Source organism: Mesocricetus auratus, unplaced genomic scaffold (genome assembly GCF_017639785.1).
Source record: "Mesocricetus auratus isolate SY011 unplaced genomic scaffold, BCM_Maur_2.0 Super-Scaffold_2245, whole genome shotgun sequence".
NCBI lineage: Eukaryota > Metazoa > Chordata > Mammalia > Rodentia > Cricetidae > Mesocricetus > Mesocricetus auratus.
Window position 1 is genome coordinate 20,137,695 of NW_024429180.1, and position 18,580 is coordinate 20,156,274.

Consider the following 18,580-nt stretch of genomic DNA (forward strand, 5'->3'; position numbering starts at 1 on the left):
ATGCGCCACCAACGCCCGGCTAAGATAACTTCTGTAGAAGGGAATTGGAGGGGTTTAAAGGGTCCCGGAACCCTGAGGACAAGCTGATATTGGCAGTAGACTATCATTTGCCAGGATACCTTGTTGTCCTAGCTGTCAGTGAAGTGGCTTCTGGGAACCAGAAATTCCCACTGGTCATGAACGGACAGCGATTGCCCAAGCACACTGACGTCAGGGAAATAGACTACAATGCACAAAGGACTGAAGCACGGGGTGACTTCTATAGAGATCCTAGGAACAATCTGGGTGCAGATGTGATGGGGGAGTCTCTGTAGCACCAGAAGCTACAGAAAGTCCTTTGGGCAGCTGAGTACCCATTGCCTTCCCAGAAAGCAGTATCTTGGTGGACTCAGGCCTCTTCCTCCCATTCCCGGGTTTGACAGGTTTTTCCTGATCAGTTCCACTTAGGGTCTACACAGTGGAGAGAGGAGGGGGGAGAATCACCCTTCCAGATCATTCCTTGAGTGAAGAAGTCTGAGGATGGAGTCTGCATCATAACTAGCTCCTTGCCAAGGGCTTGTCTCTCAGATGGTCTTTGGAGAAGGAAGGCTGCCTTCAAGACTCATTGTTAATAAGTTTCTGCCTCAGGCAGAGAACTTGCTCAACCAGCCCTCAGGAGTAAACCCGAGGGGAGAGTACATCCCCAGTGCTGCTTCCAGCTTCTAAGACTCACCACTTTAGAAATATGTAGCTCCAGACCTTGATACACGTTTCTCCAGAGCCCTACAACTCCAACCTCCAAGACATTTCAGAGATGGGAGACTCACATTCTTGCTACCATCATTGGCAATACTTTTTTTCTCAGAATTTCTCTGACAAGAACTGTTCTTAGATGGCATCCTGAAGACTTCTGAGAGCTTTCAAGCTATAATAATTTTCAATAATCACGTTGCTGTCACCCTGACACCTTCTGAGAAGACAGGGCTGTAACATTTGAAACCTCTGGGCTAGGCATCCTGAAGCTGCAGAAGACCAGGGACTGTAACATTCACACCCCCCTTCTTGGTCACTTCTCAAAGGCTGTGAAAATCACAGCACTGTGCCAAGCACATTCTTGGTTTTCATCCTAATGCCTCCACATACATAAATAAAATGTGCAAGAGAAAGCAGCCTATTAGGGGACAATGAGGGAAGAGTAGTTATTCTGGTTATCCTAAGTAGTTAATGAAGATTCAAAGAAAAAGAGGTGTGGTCATAGTCAGTCCTACTTGTTTGCTATGGAGAACAGGAACTCATGTTGAGGACCCAGTCATGTTTAGATATTGTTTGTAAGCCTGAACTGGCATTCCAAACCATGGTCCAGATTGAGGAAGCCCAGATAGAGGTTCAATTTTTGCACCAATGGCTGTGTATACCAAGGAATCATCTCAGGTGGGATTTGTGTAATATAGATGGACTCCATAGACAACTTCCAGGGGAAAGGTAGGTCCTTATTTTCAAAAAGAAATAAGTATTTGGGTGGCTGTGAGCAGTGGGTGTATTTTGGCATCATTGTGTAGATCATATACTCTATGATTTTACAGCTTACTGTTGGATAGTCTATGTAACTGGTGTTTTGAATGAGCTTAGTGCATTGAAAATAAATAGGCATCTGTCTTTCACATTGCTTTTGTTTGTGTGCATGTGTCTGTGTGTGTATGTGTGTGGGCACATACAGACCCATGGTCTTGTGTGGAGGTTAGAGAACAACTTTTGGGAGCTGATTCTTTCCTTCCCTCCACCATGTGGGTACCTGATATCAAACTCAAGTTGTCAGGCGCAGCAGCAAGTGCCGTTACCTAGAAGTCGTCTCTCCACTTTCAGCTTTCACAGCAGATTAAAAACAGGTGGGGCAGGAGGGACAAAAGGAAAAGGGGAAAGCTGTAGTTAAACTTTAATTAGAATAAGAATCATTAAGGAAAAATTCTTTCATTTTGAAATTCTATTGTTTTCTAGCTCGAATATCCATATTTGCTCAACGTATTTGCATACACTAAAGAAACTCTGTGAGTGTTGTCACCATTATTACTATCAATATTTTTTGTTGATTTTTGAGATAGGGTCTTGCTTTATAACCTAGACTATCCTCAAACTCACAGTCTCTCTGTCTTAGCTTTCTCAGTCCTGGAGTTAAAAATGAGTGCCACCATGTTGGGCTCTCACATTGAATAGGAGAAAGCCAAAACTCTGAGTGATAAAGAAATTAGAGTTTTTTTTGTGGTGGTTAGTTTTAACTCTCAACTTGACACGACCTAGAGAGAGAGAGGGAGAGAGAGAGAGAGAGAGAGAGAGAGAGAGAGAGAGAGAGAGAGAGAGAGAGAGAGAGAGAGAGAGAGAGAGAGAGTCATTTAGATCATGTTAGCCTGTGGACATGTCAGCAGTGGTCAAATTGACTGTTATTGAGATGGGATGATCCTCCCAATTGTGGGTTGCACCATTTCACGGACTACCCTGGACTGGGTAAGAGGAAGGGGGGCAAGCTGGTTTCTAAGCAAGCTAGTCAGCAAGCACCCAAGCACGAGTTTATTCTTGCTTTGCTTTTGACTTGTGGATATGAATACAACACAGTTGCTTGTGTTCCTGACTTAACTTACAAGAAATGATTGACTGTAAAGTGGGTTTACAAATCGAATAAGCCCTCCCCCCCAAGATGCTTTTGATCAGGGTGTTTTATTGCAACAGAGATGATGAAACAAAAGCAGTGAGGTTTGGAGAAGGTATTTGCAACTGACTTTCCATGAAAATGAGGAAGTTACTAAGATGGTCTTAGTTCTCTCACCACAGACACGCTTTATAAATGCATGAAGCGAGAGGCATACACTAGAGGAAGGGGAGTCTTTTCATGAAACAGCTCCCACAAATTAGATCCATGGAGATGTGGCTATTGCCAAGGGAGACTGAACAATGGCCTACTGGTTTATGAAAGGATGCCCGACCCCAGCAAATACACATTGAGAACACAATGTGATACCCACTTCACCCCAGGGCAGCCATTGTTAAGAATAATACGGATAGGAAGTGCTGGTTGAGGGTGTGGGGCAAAGGAGAACTTGCACGTGGTTGATAGAAAGGTAAATTCATATACCAATCATGAGAAACAGGATGGGGGCATGAAAGTTGAATTACTGTTTCATTCACCAAACTCACGAGAGGGTTGATAACCAAAGAAATAACACTGGCCCATTAAAAGAGCTGTCTGAACTCCCATGTTCATTGTATCACTATTCACAGTAGCCAAGAGGTGGAAACAACCTATGTCCATCAAGCGATAAATGCGCAGAAGGGACGGGTCATACACAAAGAGCAGTGCTGTCCAGACACAAAGAATGCACTCCTCTCACAGGTTGTGTTTTGTGAAATGAGAAAGACCCAGCAGGACAAATACTGCATGACCTCAATTATCTGGGGAATAGTGAGAGCCGATCTCATTGGGTCTGAGAGTGAAATGGTGGTTGCCAGAAGCTGGGGAGATTAAGAGACAGGCGGGATGGGGAGAGGTGATCAGTGGGCATGCAATTAGTTAAAAGGTACAAAAGAGTTCTGGTGTAAAAGAAAACTAACTACACCAACAAAATCCACAACAGGAAGCCCAAGCAAGCAAGCGAGCGACGAAATAAACTATTCCCACAAACAGAAGTTTTGGTCTGCTGTTGAACAGTAGGGTGACTATAGGTAATAGCAGTAGATTATACATTTCAAAAGCCCAGAGAAAGGATTTAAAATGTTTTCACCATAATGATAAATGATGTTATTGGAAACCACTTAACTAGTAAAGCAGAAGGACCTGAGTTTGGATTCCCAACACCTATATAAAAGTCAGAGTATGGTGGTGCTGGCCTGTAACCCCACCTCTGGAGGGATGGAGAGGGGAGGATCCCCAGGGCTTGCTGGACAGCTTATGTAGCCAATCAGAGAGCTATAGCAGGTTCAGAGAAAGCTTGTCTCAAACCATAAGGTTAAGGACAACTGAAGAAAGATATTCAAAGTCAGTCTCTTGCCTTTATGTGTATGAGGACACCTATGCATGCACCCCCACACATACATACCCACACAGGGACACACGTCTACAAAAAAGAAGTGGTCTGTGTTTGCAGAGATGGATCTATTTAACTAATTTCAACATTGCACGTGAACGCACATGTCAAAACATCACTATCCCACCGTGTGTACCATTTTGTGTCTTTATACACCAATCATGAATACTGTCACAACATTTTAAAGGTTTGATAAATGTCGTGACTTTGTTCTTTTAGAGCTCAGAGCTCCTGTTTTCCAGGAAAATCATGTTGGTCATCCCCCTAGACCAAACAGTGTTGGGTACAGCTGTGTGGGGACCCACAGAGTGGAATGGAAACTGCCTGCCTATAGCTAGTGCTGGCACATCTCCAGAGCCACTGTGATCCCCATGAATGGCCTCCATGCAGAGCCATGTGGCTCAGGGGCTCCAAGTTGTCTGGTCCTTGGAAACTATTTCAGAGTGTGGAGTGTGTTAGATAGAGTTCTTCATAGGGACAGAATTGGATGTGTGTGTGTGTGTGTGTGTGTGTGTGTGTGTGTGTGTGTGTGTAGGAGGGCAAGGAGGAAGGTGGGGGGAGACAGACAGACAGACAGACAGACACACACACACACACACACAGAGAGAGAGAGAGAGAGAGAGAGAGAGAGAGAGAGAGAGAGAGAGAATCTATTCATTATCTATTCATTACCATGGATTTTTCACAACTCCTTGGAGGCTAACAGATCCTGGGATAAGCAGGATAAACTGCAGACCCAGAGGAGCTCTTGGGCACTGTCAGGATGAGAATCTGAAGACTAGAGAATATGGAGTCAGTGCTAAGTTCCCTCTCAAACACCAGCAAGACTGAGACTCGGGAAGGGCAGCTGTTTAAAGAAATGATCTCTCTTGCCGGCCGAGGGCTATGTGGAGGAAGACTGTCCCAGATGTTCTAGGAACACCTATTACTGACTTGAGAAGAGCTACTCATAACAGGGAGGGAGATATGTTGTACTCAGGCCATCACTGAAAAAGACATTTGTTTAATTTTGTAGACGATCAGAAGAGCTGACTTGGGGCAGAGCGTTTGCATTTGGTTTCCCTTCTCTGACTCTCCCTTCTTTCCTGGGATGCTCTTGAGCAAATCCCATGAGTCAACACCAGGGTGCTGACGACTGTTTCACTTTATAGTAAGTTGACATTTTAAGAGAAGCCCAATCACCCTTCATCTCCCAGATTATTTACTTGTTGTTCACTTGGTGCATAGTCGCTTTGAAAATATTTTTGAAGATGATGAAAGTAGGGAGATTCATGTTTGGGTGTCCTCAAACATCGGTGGTCATGGGTCTCTCTCTGTGCCACTTTTCTGGCCCTGTTCTCCACAGCCTTTAGGGAAGAAAAGAGAGCCAGACTTTAACAAAGAAGGTAACAAATGAAGATGAATGAATCCCTGCAGGTCTGATGCTTTCTCGAAGTCAATCACGGTAGCATGAATAGAATCTAGTGTCCTTCATTTCCAGTAGAAATGAGTCCTATGTGTGCACACATGTTCATGGGTTGCACATGCCCAGGTGTGTGTGCTCGTGTGGAGGAAAATGTTCAGAAAAGAATATTAAGATGAATTTACTTTAAATTATAATTTCCATTGCTAACTCATGAGTCTTTGTTTACTTTGCACGTACATACACTATTTCTGCATTCTTTACCAACTTATTAAAACTTGGGTGGGATTTTATAATCCTGAAGAAAAGAACTGAGTTCCTGGGTTATGAAGTGAAGAATAGGAACCACCAAATGAATTCAGGGCTATAAAGAATATTTTTTGTTTTTGGATTTTTTTTCAGGACAGGTTTTCTCCTGACTGTCCTGGAGCTCACCCTGTAGACCAGGCTGACCTCAGACTCACAGAGATCCTCCTGCCTCTGTCCTTTGAGTGCTGGGATTAAAGGCGTGCACCACTGTCACCCCGTAAAGATCACTCTTAAGTGCAATCAGCCCAGCACAGTGTGTCGTGAAGAAGTCTACCTATTTGTAGATGTCCGGGCTATTGATAATTGTAATTATTCTACCTGAAAGAAAGAAATTGTGGGGGCTGGAGAGATGGCTTAGTGATTAAGAGTGCTGGCTGCTCTTCCGGAGGACTTGCGTTTAAATCCCAGCACCCATATGGCAGCTCACAACTGTCTGTAACTCCAGTTCCAGGGTACTCGACACTCTCACACAGACATACGTGCAAGCAAAACATCAATAAAATAAATAAATAAATAAAAAGAAAGATACTGTGTGTGGTTTTCTCAGGAGCATAAAGTATTGAAACCTAGTTAACTAGCGATTATTGAGAGATTATCTGCAGGTTATACTACCTTACACTGGATACTTATTAAAAGCATAAAATTTGGAAGACTCTAAATAGCCTGTATAGCCATGTTTAATGCACATGTAGCAGGCAGAATAGAAGCAAGGCCTGTCATGTTATTTTGAGCCATCTGTAAATTTCAAATTGCAGTATAGCTCGTGAGTAATATAAGTAGACATCTTTAAAGGGAGATCCAGGTTCATCATTTTGATATTTCCACATCACACCACAGACCTTGTTAAAAGTCAAGTATTTTCCTTCATTCCAGAGAAATTTATTTTACTATTTGTAAGTTTAGTTCCTTGTCTATTTCTCTTTCTGAATATATCAGATAGATAGTATGACTATGCCCTCATCCTCCACGTCTACATCTTTCTTACATTTTTGTTCAGCATTCTGATAGGATTATATGGCTCAATTATCTAATTGCTTTGGTTGTGTCCATTATGCTATTTAGCTGGAGTTTCTGTCCAGCCTGGTCCTGCTGTTCTTCAGTCCCAAATGAACACATTGATGCTTATATTAATTGTAAACTGTTTGGCCGATGACTCAGACTTCTTACTGGCTCGCTCTCTTAATTATTAACCCATAACTACTAACCTATGTATTTCTATGTGGTCTTACCTTACCGGAGAATGTCCAGAATCCTGTCTCCCTAACTGCTACATGGCATCTCTCTCTCTCGGCTTCCCCTGCATCCTCTATACTTCCTGCCTGGCTACTGGCCAATCAGTGTCTTAATTATTAACCAATAAGAGAAACATATATACAGAAGGACATCCCCCATCATCTCCTCTTTTCTGTCTAAATAAAAAGAAAGGTTTTAACTCTAACATAGTAAAATTATATATAAGAAAACAGTTATCAAGTAAGAAGTATAGTTAACAATGTTTAGTCCGTTCGACTATCTTTGTGAGTCTAAACATATACACCGAAGGACATTCCCCCATCCATTTAGTTCTGTAAATGAGTTTCTTATTTCGGTGATGTGTTACTCAATTTTCCATCACTCTATCGAAGTACAGGAGCTCATTAAGTTACAAGGAGAAATGGTTTGTTTTAGAATTTCTACTGGATGTTATGATTTGCTGACTCTAATCATCCAGGCCAGGAAACAACATTGTGATGGAGTGTGTCATGGAGCGAAACCACTTTGACAGAGGTGGCTAAACCACGAGTCAGTGAACAAAGAGCTCGAGGGTGGGGATTGCAGTCTCACAATCCCGTTCAAGGACACACCTCACTGAACTAAAAGATTCCTTCTGGATCCTACTTCCCCAAACCCCAACACTTTTCATCAATGTCACTCTGAGGACCAAACTTTTAGCACATGGATATTTTAACGTGTTTTTTTTGTTTCTAATATTTTTATTAATTTACTTTTTATATTCCAATCCCAGTTCCCCTCCCTCCTCTCCTCCTGTTTCCCCCTCCCTCTCTTCTCTCCTCCCATCTGCTCCTCACAGAGGGTAAAGCCTCCCCTAGGAAGTCTATTAAGTCTTCCCCATCGTCTCATTGAGGCAGGACCAAGGCACCTCTCTACCCCCCACACCCCTGTGTCTAGGCTCAGCAAGGTATCTCTCCATATAGAACAGGCTCCAGTAAGTCAGTTTGTGCATTAGAGTTAGATCCTGAACCTATAGCCAGTGATCTTATATATTGTCCCAGTCACACCAGTGTCACCTATATTAAGGGAGTCCAGTTCGGTCTTATGGCACATGGACCTTTTAGGGACCCTTGGGATTTAAACTGAAACAGTCATGTTCCTATTTTATTGGAGTTCTTTCTTCTATGATTAACATTTATGTCTTTTCTTTCTTTTGGATAATGCAATTTCTTAGCATCTTCAAAATAAAAGTTTTCTCCTGGGATCAGAGCCGGTGCCTCATCTCAGTATGTCTCTCTCATGCAGAGAGGATAACTCAGGTCACACGGTCCTATTGTTCTTCTGTGTGCTGCATCCTATGTTGCTCTGACCCCTGGTGTTGAGATGGGACTCTTGACTGAAAGATTCGTGGCAGATACACGTCTGTCTTCCCAGTCCCCCATGCTGCCATGACCATCCCTAGCCTTGGATAGTCATTTTGAATAACATAACGGTCAGAAAGATTCTCCAAAGAATACTTTCATCTGAGAGTGGCGGAACATGGCAGTGGGAATGTGTCTGCAGCACAGCAAAGGTTTCCAAGGTGAAATGAGGCGTTATTACCTATGGTACTTTGAGAAAATTCTTGGCCGTAAAGATTGATAACACGGAAGATGTCAGTCCAAGAGTTAACGACCATTGAAAGTCAGACACCCTTTGAGGGTACATTGTAAGTCAGACACCCTTTGAGGGTACATTGTAAGTCAGACACCCTTTGAGGGTACATTGTAAGTCAGACACCCTTTGAGGGTACATTGTAAGTCAGACACCCTTTGAGGGTACCACGTGTATGGGACTGTGGTGGCTTCTGTACAGGCTGTGTTTCTGGCTATCTTACTGTGAATTGTTGTCATCAGGCACAGATGCATCCAATCCCGTATGGTGTTAGACATCTTTCTACATTATAAATCTACAAAAGTGACTCCATTTTGATTCTGACAACCTGTACAATCTTATGAGGCCTCTTCTGGTCAAGGGATAAGGAAAATTCCTTATTCCTCAGAGTCAGCTAAACTAAGAGATGCTAATCAGTGTACAAAACCAGCCAGCTGCCGTGGTGAGTGACACTTTCATTTACCCTCACTCATCACACATTGCATAGTTTACTTCCAATGAGTATTAAAAAAGCCTGCAGAGACCTCCTGAAGGGTCTCTGGCTTACTCACTGCCATCTATTACATTCATTTTATTCACTTTTTGGTTACAATAAATGCCCACAAATTACCTTTGTCTTATTGACCCTTTAGGTTTTTTAAAACATGATGATAACTTACATCACAAATCAACCAGATATTCTTCAATTTTAAATTTTACACATTTTTGTGTGAATTATCTTCATTTAGTCATCGAGTAAGTGAGATTTGTACCTGTCAAAGCCTTTCAAATTCGTTACATAGTCAAGCACAGTCTGTGAGTGGCAAAGAAACATGACTATCCTCTGAACCCAACAGCTGCCATCTTGAAAAGTTTGTGTGTATTTGCTTGGAAAGATCACTATAGCTGGGCCTTGTTGACTGTTGACATTCCCTCATAGAAGAAGGGCAAGGTGAGGGTCAATGGATCTTCCCCAACCATATAGCCACCTCCTAACCACTTTTATACAACTATACCCCAATTGCGTGTGAATCAGTGTCTCGAGGAAGGAGTTAGTGTGTATAGTCTAGGAAAGATTAAGGGGAGGGATCTCTATGTAGCTGTGGGGAAGTCACCATCCATGATGGGTAGAGACTTTTACAGTACAGTTGCTTTGAGGGGGGAGTCACTCTTGCTGTTAGCAGCCCTGCACACATGTTCTGTAAGTAAGCCCAGAAAACTTACTGGGACCCTACTGGGAACTTTGGTAGAATTGAACTTTGGTTTGTCATTGGAATCTTACAAAGACATGGCTGAGTATTCCCCTACTCCCTGCCAGGGAGAGAATTCTCAAAACCCTGTTCCAATAGCAGAAGTTCTGTCAGTTAGACTGTTTGTCATTACTCACAGTGCATACATAGGCTATGCATTTGCTCAGTGATGTTTTAGTATTTCCTCATAACAATGCGATCCCTCATGATGGTTTAGAGATGAGGTACTTTCCGCATGGTGACTTTGATCCTGCTTTGCAGAATTCTCTCTTAGTCCTGCTCTTCTTCCTCTTTCTTCATTCCTTGCTATTCATGGAGATATTTTCCTCTGTCTCTTCAAGACTTTAAAAATATTCTTATTCTTTGACAGGTTCATGTATATTGTATATAATGCATTTTAGTCATTTCACCCCTCATTACCTTCTCTCATCATCACCCCCCTTTTGATGCTCAAGCTTCCTTCAGCCTAACAATACCCTCTCTTTCTCTCATGCCTTCTCTTGTGTGTGACCCATTGAGTTTTGTCATAGTTTCCTATATGAGCATGGTGGAAAGTTAGCAGTGGCAAGTTATCAGCGGCTGCATCACTGAAGAAAGCGGCACCTCCTCCCTCCACCATTAAATGCCAGTTGTCTACCAGGAAGAAGCAGGTGTCACAAGGTCTTCCCTCTTCTATGATGAAATAACGACAGATTCAAACTTGTGTAAGACTTGTGGAGTAACCACAGCTGAAGAGTTCATGAGTGCAATGGTTATCTCATGCCCAGGAGACATCTTCGGCAGAGCATCTCCGCATCCTCTGTCTCCCAGTCTTTAAGTATTCCCTGAGCCTTGGAGTGGGAGCTGTGGATGATTGCTGAGATGGGACTGACCTGTTCCCTGCCCCTTGTTCTCTGCGCTGATGTTCATTACAGAGACAAGCAAGGACTGCGTTCTTTTTCTTCAGTTGAACACAATTAATAATTTAAACCGGTTTGCAGTTTTTTTAATTCTCTGACAGTGACTTTATTTCTCCAATTAGTACAATATTATTTTGGTTGTATCAACTGAAAATGTTTGCCTTGATCTTGGGTTTGTGGAAATAGGGATGACTGAAGCCAACAGAGGACAATCTGTGTGTGAGAAAACATTGTGCAAAGCATGTTGGGTAAGAATGAATAAGACGATAGCAGAATCTAACTATTATGAAAACGTCCCTGCAAGCAGAGAGGGAAAGTATGATCCTGGGAAGCAATGCACATCATAGACAATCTACCAAGAGAGCAAAGATTGTCAGGAATCCGTGCTTTTGTACAACCAAGTAGAATATTCCTTTGCATGCACGTTGTCAAGGTAAATACTAACTAGTCCTCAAGCAAGAGGACTTCACACACCTTTTGTCCCGCTGTTCATCTTAATTTCACCAGCTAATTGAGGTGACCAGCATTTTTAGGTTACTGGCTTTGTTCAAAGATAGAGAAAAAAAGGTTCTAAGATTCTTATGACAGGAAGATAGCTTTGCAGTTTGGAGTCATCCATGCAAATTAGGCTCCTGCCTTTCCACAGAATGAGGGAGCAAGAAAGGGGGAGAGAGAGTCAGAAATTCTAGTTTCTAAAAGAAATGAATTAAGGAAAAGGAGTGGAAAAGGGGAGATGAACCTTTGCTACTTTCAATAGCGATAAATAATCCTGCTAGCCTCTGAGACAGTGAGTAGCAGATGAGAAATGAGTGGTTCAAAAACCCAGTCGCTGTGCTTGCAAGGTGGGGTGGACCCTGAGGGAGGTTCCCAGGAGGTTCCACAGGAAGGCTGGCTATGGGGTGGGTGGGTTGATTCTTTCTTTCTTTCTTTCTTTCTTTCTTTCTTTCTTTCTTTCTTTCTTTCTTTCTTCCTTCCTTCCTTCCTTTCTTTCTTCCTTTTTTATTTTTTACATTCCAATCCCAGTTCCCCCTCCTTCCTCCCCTCCTGCTCCCCCCACTCCCATCTGCTCCTCAGAGAAGGTAAGGCTTCCTTTAGAATGTCAGCTAAGTCTGTCCCATCACCTCATTGAGGCAAGACCAACCCCCACCCGTCCATGTCTGATCTGAGCAAGGTGTCTCTCCAGAGAGACTGGGCTCCTCAAAGTCAGTTTATGCATTATAGTTAAGTCTTGGTCCCACTGGATGGGGTGATTCTTGTGGACCTTGTTTAGGGAAGGTAAGTCTGGCTCAGGAGATGGTGAGAACCAGCCTCTTTTCTTTGGTATCTGTTGCCATGGAAACAGGTACTATTGGGCCTTAGCACTCTGGGTAGGAGTTAGGGCTCCCTTTTGGCAAAGGGTCTGGGCATGGGGGAGGAAAAACCTGAAGACAAAGCCAATTCTCCCTCTTCTATCCTTTCCTTCCTTCCGTTGTTCTTACCTTCTTCCGTCCCCTCTTTCCTAACCAAGGAGCAGCCAATGCCCACATGTACTGCTTAGCACATTATAAAATAAGCCTTTAGTAAAGCAAATTGGTTGCTTTACTCCAAGTGGCCTTGGCAAGCCAGTTGAAGGGTTTATGAAAAAGATGAAGTTCCCCAGAGAGCAAACATTCTCCTTCCTGATTGTCTGTGATTCGAATACAATGTGACACGTCAAGTCTTTCCCAGATCTGTACTCTGCTGAGCCGCACTGAAGGTTTTGGATTTTCCATGATTGTGTGGGATAGTTCCTTGAAATGAATGAATTTGTTTCTGTCCATACATGCACACACTCACACCTACATGACTTCTAATTTTCTGAAGAACCTGATGAGTGTAAAACTCTGTAGGGCAAGGGGCTTCCATATCATTTGTCTTTGGATCTCCAGTACCCACTACCAGACACATTCTAGTTGCGGAATGGATAGGAGAGAAAATGAATAAATGTGGGCCCTGGGTGAGTAGGGCATTGCAAGTTCCTACCTTATTTTGCACTTTAAACAGTTGAGAAATCACATTCCAGTTACAGGAGTAGCATGTTCACCTGCTCTATTTTATTTTAATTATTTGAAAATATAACCTCTTTTTCTGTTTCTTTTATTAATTTATTTTTTATATTCCAATCTCAGTTCCCCCTCTGCCTCCCATCTCCCATCTCCTCCTCAGAGAGGGTAAGTCCACCCCCAGGAAGTCTACTAAGTGTCGCATAATCTCATTGAGGCTGAACTAAGGCACCTCTCCACCCCTATGCACTAGATTATTTTAAGGATTTTTAAAAATTAAAATATAATTACATATGTCTTTCCCTTCCTCCAACTCCTCCCACGCAACACCCATTCCTTCTCAAATTCTTTTTAAATTGTTATTGTTACATACATATTAATAAATATGTGAATAAACCTGCTACTCATTTGGTATTAGGTAATCAATTGGCGGATGCTTCTCCTTGTGAAAAGAACACTGCTTAGTCTCTCAGCAGTTCTTACTTTCCTGTAGTTATTCGTGTAGGGGTAGAACCCCTTGGAATTCATCCCTTCCGAGTTTGTGTATCTACTGGTGTTTTGCTTGTTCAGGTCTCGTTTGGCCTTCCTGTACATATTAAATTGAACAATCAGAACCTTACTCAGGGGCTCTGGGATCTTCCGCCTCTGATGGTGTCTGGAATTTTAAGGACCAGTCATCCTAGGAGCACTCCTGGGAAGTGGGGCCCTTAGCCATTAGGAATGATGAGAGGAGTTCAGACAAGGCACGCAGCTGTTCTAGCAAGGGCACCCTGGGACAATGCCTTCCTAAGATACCTGAATGGCTGTGCTGGGTCCAGCTCTGAGGAATGAGGCTCCAGAGATGTTCCTCCACTAAGGTAAGGACTCTTTCCCCAACAAACTTGAAAGAGGCTAGTACATGTTTAAAGAGGATGTCAATGCATTTTTCTCCTTTCTTTTTTATGTTAGAAACAACCTTGTTTTACACATCAATCCTGGTACCCTCTCCCTCCCTTCCTCCCCTGACCCCCACTAACCCCCTATCCCATTCTCTTTCTGCTTCCCAGGGAGAGTGAGGTCTTCCACGGGGGATCTTCAAAGTCTGGCACATTATTTAGAGCAGGGCCTATGCCCTCCCCCGTGTGTCTAGGCTGAGAGAGCATCCCTCTATGTGGAGTGGGCTTCCAAAGTCCATTCGTGTACTAAGGATAAATACTGATCCACTACCAAAGGCCCCATAGATTGCCCAGGCCTCCTAATTGACACCCACATTCAGGGGGTCTGGGTAGGTCCTATGCTGGTTTCCCAGATGTCAGTCTGGGGTCCATGAGCTCCCCCTTGTTCAGGTCAGCTGTTTCTGTGGGTTTCTCCAGCCTAGTTTGACCCCTTTGCTCATCACTCCTCCCTCTCTGCAACTGAATTCCAGGAGTTCAGTTCAGTGTTTAGCTGTGGGTGTCTGCCTCTGCTTCCATCAGACACTGGATGAAGGCTCTAGCATGTCATATAAGGAAGTCATCAATCTCATTATAGGGGAAGGTCATTTAAGGTAGCCTCTATACTATTGTTTAGAATGTTAGTTGGTGTCATCCTTGTAGATCTCTGGACATTTTCCTAGTGACAGATTTCTTTTAAACCTATACTGGCTCCCTCTATTATGCTATCTCTTATCTTGCTCTCCTCTATTCTTCCCCTGGCTCAATCTTCCTGCTCCCTCACGTCCTCCTCTCCCCTCCTCTTCTCCCTTTCTCTTTCTTCTAACTCTCTCTCCCCTCCCCACATGTTCCCAATTATCTCAGGAGATCTTGTCCCTTTCCACTTCTCTCTTAGGGTCCTCCTTGCTTATTAGCCTCTCTGGAGGTGTGGGTAGTAGGTTAGTTATCCTTTGCTCTATGTATAATACGCATATATGAGTGAGTACGTACCTTGTTCATCTTTTTGTGACTGGGTTACCTCACTCAGGATTTTTTCTTCTAGTTCCATCCATTTGCATGCAGATTTCAAGATTCCATTGTTTTTTTTCCTCTGAGTATTACTCCATTGTGTAAATGTACCACATTTTCTTTTTTTATTCTTCAGTTGAGGGGCATCTAGGTTGCTTCCAGGTTCTAGTTATTATAAATAATGATGTGAACATAGCTGAACAGACATTGAAAACAGCTTGGTATTGGCACAAAATTAGACAGGTAAACCAATGGAATTGAATTGAAAACCCTGATATTAACGTACATACCTGATTTTTGACAAAGAAGCTGGAAGTATACAATGGAAAAAAGAAAGCATCTTCAACAAATGGTGTTGGCATAACTGTATATTGGCATGTAAAAGACTGTAGAAAAAGCCATTTCTATTGCCACGCACAAAACTTAAGTTCAAATGGATCAACGACCTCAACATAAATCCAGCCACACTGAGTCTCTTAGAAGAGAAAGTGGGAGGCACCCTTGAACAAATTGGTACAGGAGACAGCTTCCTGAACATAACACCAGTGTAGCACAGACACTAAGATTGACAATTAATAAATGGGACCTCCTGAAACTGAGAAGTTTCTGTAAGGCAAAGGACACAGTCAACAAGACAAAACGGCAGACCACAGAATAGGAAAAGATCTTCACCAATCCCACATCTGACAGAGGACTGATTTCTAAAATATATAAAGAACTCGAGAAACTAGTCACCCAAACACCAAATAATCCAATTAAAAAGTACAGAACTAAATATAGAATTCTCAATAGAGGAGTCTAAAATGCTGAGACACACTTTAGAAAGTGCTCAACATCCTTAGCCATAAGGGAAATGCAAATCTAAACAACTCTGAGATACCATCTTGCACTTGTCAGAATGGCTAAAATTAAAAACAACAATGACACTTTATGCTGGAGAGGATGTGGAGAAAGGGGAACAGTCCTCCACGGCTGGTGGGAGTGCAAAGACGTACAGCCAATTTGGAGATCAGTAGGAGATTCCTCAGGAAAATGAGAATCAGTCTACCTCAAGATCCCACAATACCACTCTTAGGCATACACCCAAAAGATGTGCATTCATGCAACAAGGACATCTGTTCAGCAAAGGTCAATACATTTTCATATTTAGCTGTTTCTTTAGAATGAAAGTTGAAAGTTAAATACTTCTATTGCCTCCCCCCACCCCATGGCAATGAGGCTAGGAATCCAGATAAGTGATTGATTGATGATTCCTAGGGATGACGTAACCAGAATGAAACAGTTAGAGGGTTTATTAGGCAACATTCTCTAGATAAATAGACTCAGTAGATATCAACCACAAGATGTCTGTTTCATTTTGTTATAACAAAACATCTGAGGCTGGGTATTTTGTAAAGACCACCCTTTAGTAGTTAAAGAGGATCAAGAGCTTGTCCTCATTCATCAGTCTATCTCTGCTGAAGGCCCCATGGCAGACAGTATCAAAATTGTGAGTCAATATGGGAACAAGGGTCCATACGGCCAGTAGAAAGCCAGAGAACAATTACTGGAACTGCATAAGTCTTATATGGGGACACACCCCTAATCTCTTATGACCTCCCATGGTTCCATGTTCAATAGTTCACATGTCTTCTTAACATTGTCACACTAGAGACCAGAATTCCAAACATGAACCTCTGGAGGCTTGTATCATGCCAACAGATTTAGTGTGAGGGTGGTCTCGTGAGCATGGAGGCTGGGTAGTTTGGTGGGTTTCTATTTGCAAACAAGAAAACCAGGAAAATGGGTGGTGTCAATATGAATTACCTTAGATCACTACTTTTTCTTTGTTCCCCTTTGAAATTCCCATAGTAACTCCAAGTTGTTACAACATTTGGGCACAGCACGTATGTGTGAGGCTACTATTTCAGTGAACTTCTGATAAAGGTTAAATTTGAGTCAGACAACAGCTTAGTTGGGGTTCATCTCCAGACATGAGAGTATAGAATAGCTTTCTGTACCTATGATGTATTTTCTAGAACTCTTTTCTTTCGTATGATTTTTAGAGTGGTCATTGGAAACAATCTGTGTGTGCCATCCCTATTTGGAATCAATACTCCATAATAAGGACTAAGCCTCTGAAAGTACGGCTCATGAGATCTAAAAGCAGAACCCTAATGTAAGTAAAAAGTTGGAGTTTATGTAGCAATGATCTGATCAAAAATATCAAATTCTGTGAAGATTAGCTTGAACAGTCAACTTATCCTAGAACCACCATGAAGAGTGTCTCAATGAGGAACTGTCTACATCAGGTTGGCCCAAGGGCATGTCTGTGGAGAATTATTTTAACAAGTTAATTCGTATGGAAAAACCTAACCCACTGTGGGCGACACCATTCCTTCAGCAGGATTCTGAACTATGTAAGGGTAGAGACAGAGATGAGCCCGAGAAAGGGAGCAGGTGCATATTCGTGTGTTCATTTCTCTCTGCATAAAATGCTCTTGCCCTTGGATAGGATGTGGTTGGCTGTTTGAAGTTCTGGCCTTGACTTCATGTGATGGTTATTCCTGGTTAGCAACTTGAGTACATCTGGAATTAACTAAATCTGAAATGGCTGCATTCACTAGTGAGGGATTTTAAAATTAAATAATTTGAAGTGGGAAGGCCCACTTCTAATCTGGATCTTTAAGGCCGGACGATCCACCTGTAATCTGGGCCACACCTTCTTCTGGCAGCCTATATAAAGAACATGGAAGAAGGCATCTTTCTCGCTGTCTGCTTGATCTGGCTGTTGCTGTCAAGTCCATTCTCTCAATGGCATTACAACCTTCTTCTTTGTTCTAGTATCTACTGAAGACCAGCTGAACATCCAGCCATCCAGCCTTGTGGACCTAACAGCTACTGGATTCTTGGACATTCCATTCGTAGACAGCCATTGTTGAATAACTTGACTGGACTATAGCCTGTACGCCATTCTGTTCCTCTAGAGAACCCTAACTAACACACATTACTATGATTGAATTTAAATTGGAATTGTAAGGCGAAATAGCTCTTTTAGACCCTATATTGCTTTTGTCAGGATATTTTATCACAACAACAGAAGTGAAATTAGAAGAAATTCCTAAGCAAGGCTGACCGGAACAAATTCAGAGTTGACAAGTCCTATGGAGTGAATATATCTCCCCAACATTCATGTGCTGAAGCCCTAGCCCCCAATGTATCCAGTTTGAAGATGAATAGGGATTTTAAAGAGGTACTTAAGGCTGAATGAGGTAATGAGAGTAGATCTTAACACAAAAATAACAGTGTCGTAATGAGATGGGATGCAGCTGTTTCCTCTGGGCCATCAGCTATCATAGATTAGAAATCCATACAGTGACCTACAGAGTATCCTGGCTCTGAAGTCATGGAAGCTTGGTAAACAAAACAGCAGAGTGATCCACGGTATTGGGACCACTAAATTCTTCCCTAGGAGTGGAGATAGGAGGGTCACTAGACCCTCTCTGGATGTTCTGGCTGCCACTCCCTCCAGCCTGCTAGCTACTTGTGGTGTTAGGCTGCTAGAAGCTATAACAGGTGGAGGATTAATTGCCGATGGGACTCAAGTGATGCATTTTTTTCATGAGTTGTGTCTCCCTTGTTGGGGATGGGGTTTTGGTAACATCTGTAACTAACCTCAATAAAATTTATGACGTCGCAAACTGGACCTGAGTAGAACTGTATCTTTAGTCTGTCAGTCTCCATGTTTGATGAACGGGCATTTCTCGAAACCTCCCCCTCCCCAAAGTAACAACAGAAGTAGAAGCAACAGACACAAGGTGCTATTTTAGGAGCCTTACATTCATCAATGTGTTGTGTGACCTTTTTCCCAGGGACATATAAAATTAACATCTGCTCAGCCTAGG

The 18,580-nt window shown here is 42.6% G+C and overlaps 1 long non-coding RNA gene across 1 annotated transcript; it reads left to right on the forward strand.

The window, feature by feature from the left end:
• Window positions 1-1,056: 1,056 nt before the first annotated feature.
• On the forward strand, window positions 1,057-18,379 carry LOC121142013. The gene is made up of 3 exons (XR_005879022.1): window positions 1,057-1,461; window positions 16,742-16,854; window positions 17,520-18,379. It is a non-coding gene; the product is annotated as an uncharacterized LOC121142013 (long non-coding RNA).
• Window positions 18,380-18,580: the final 201 nt, after the last annotated feature.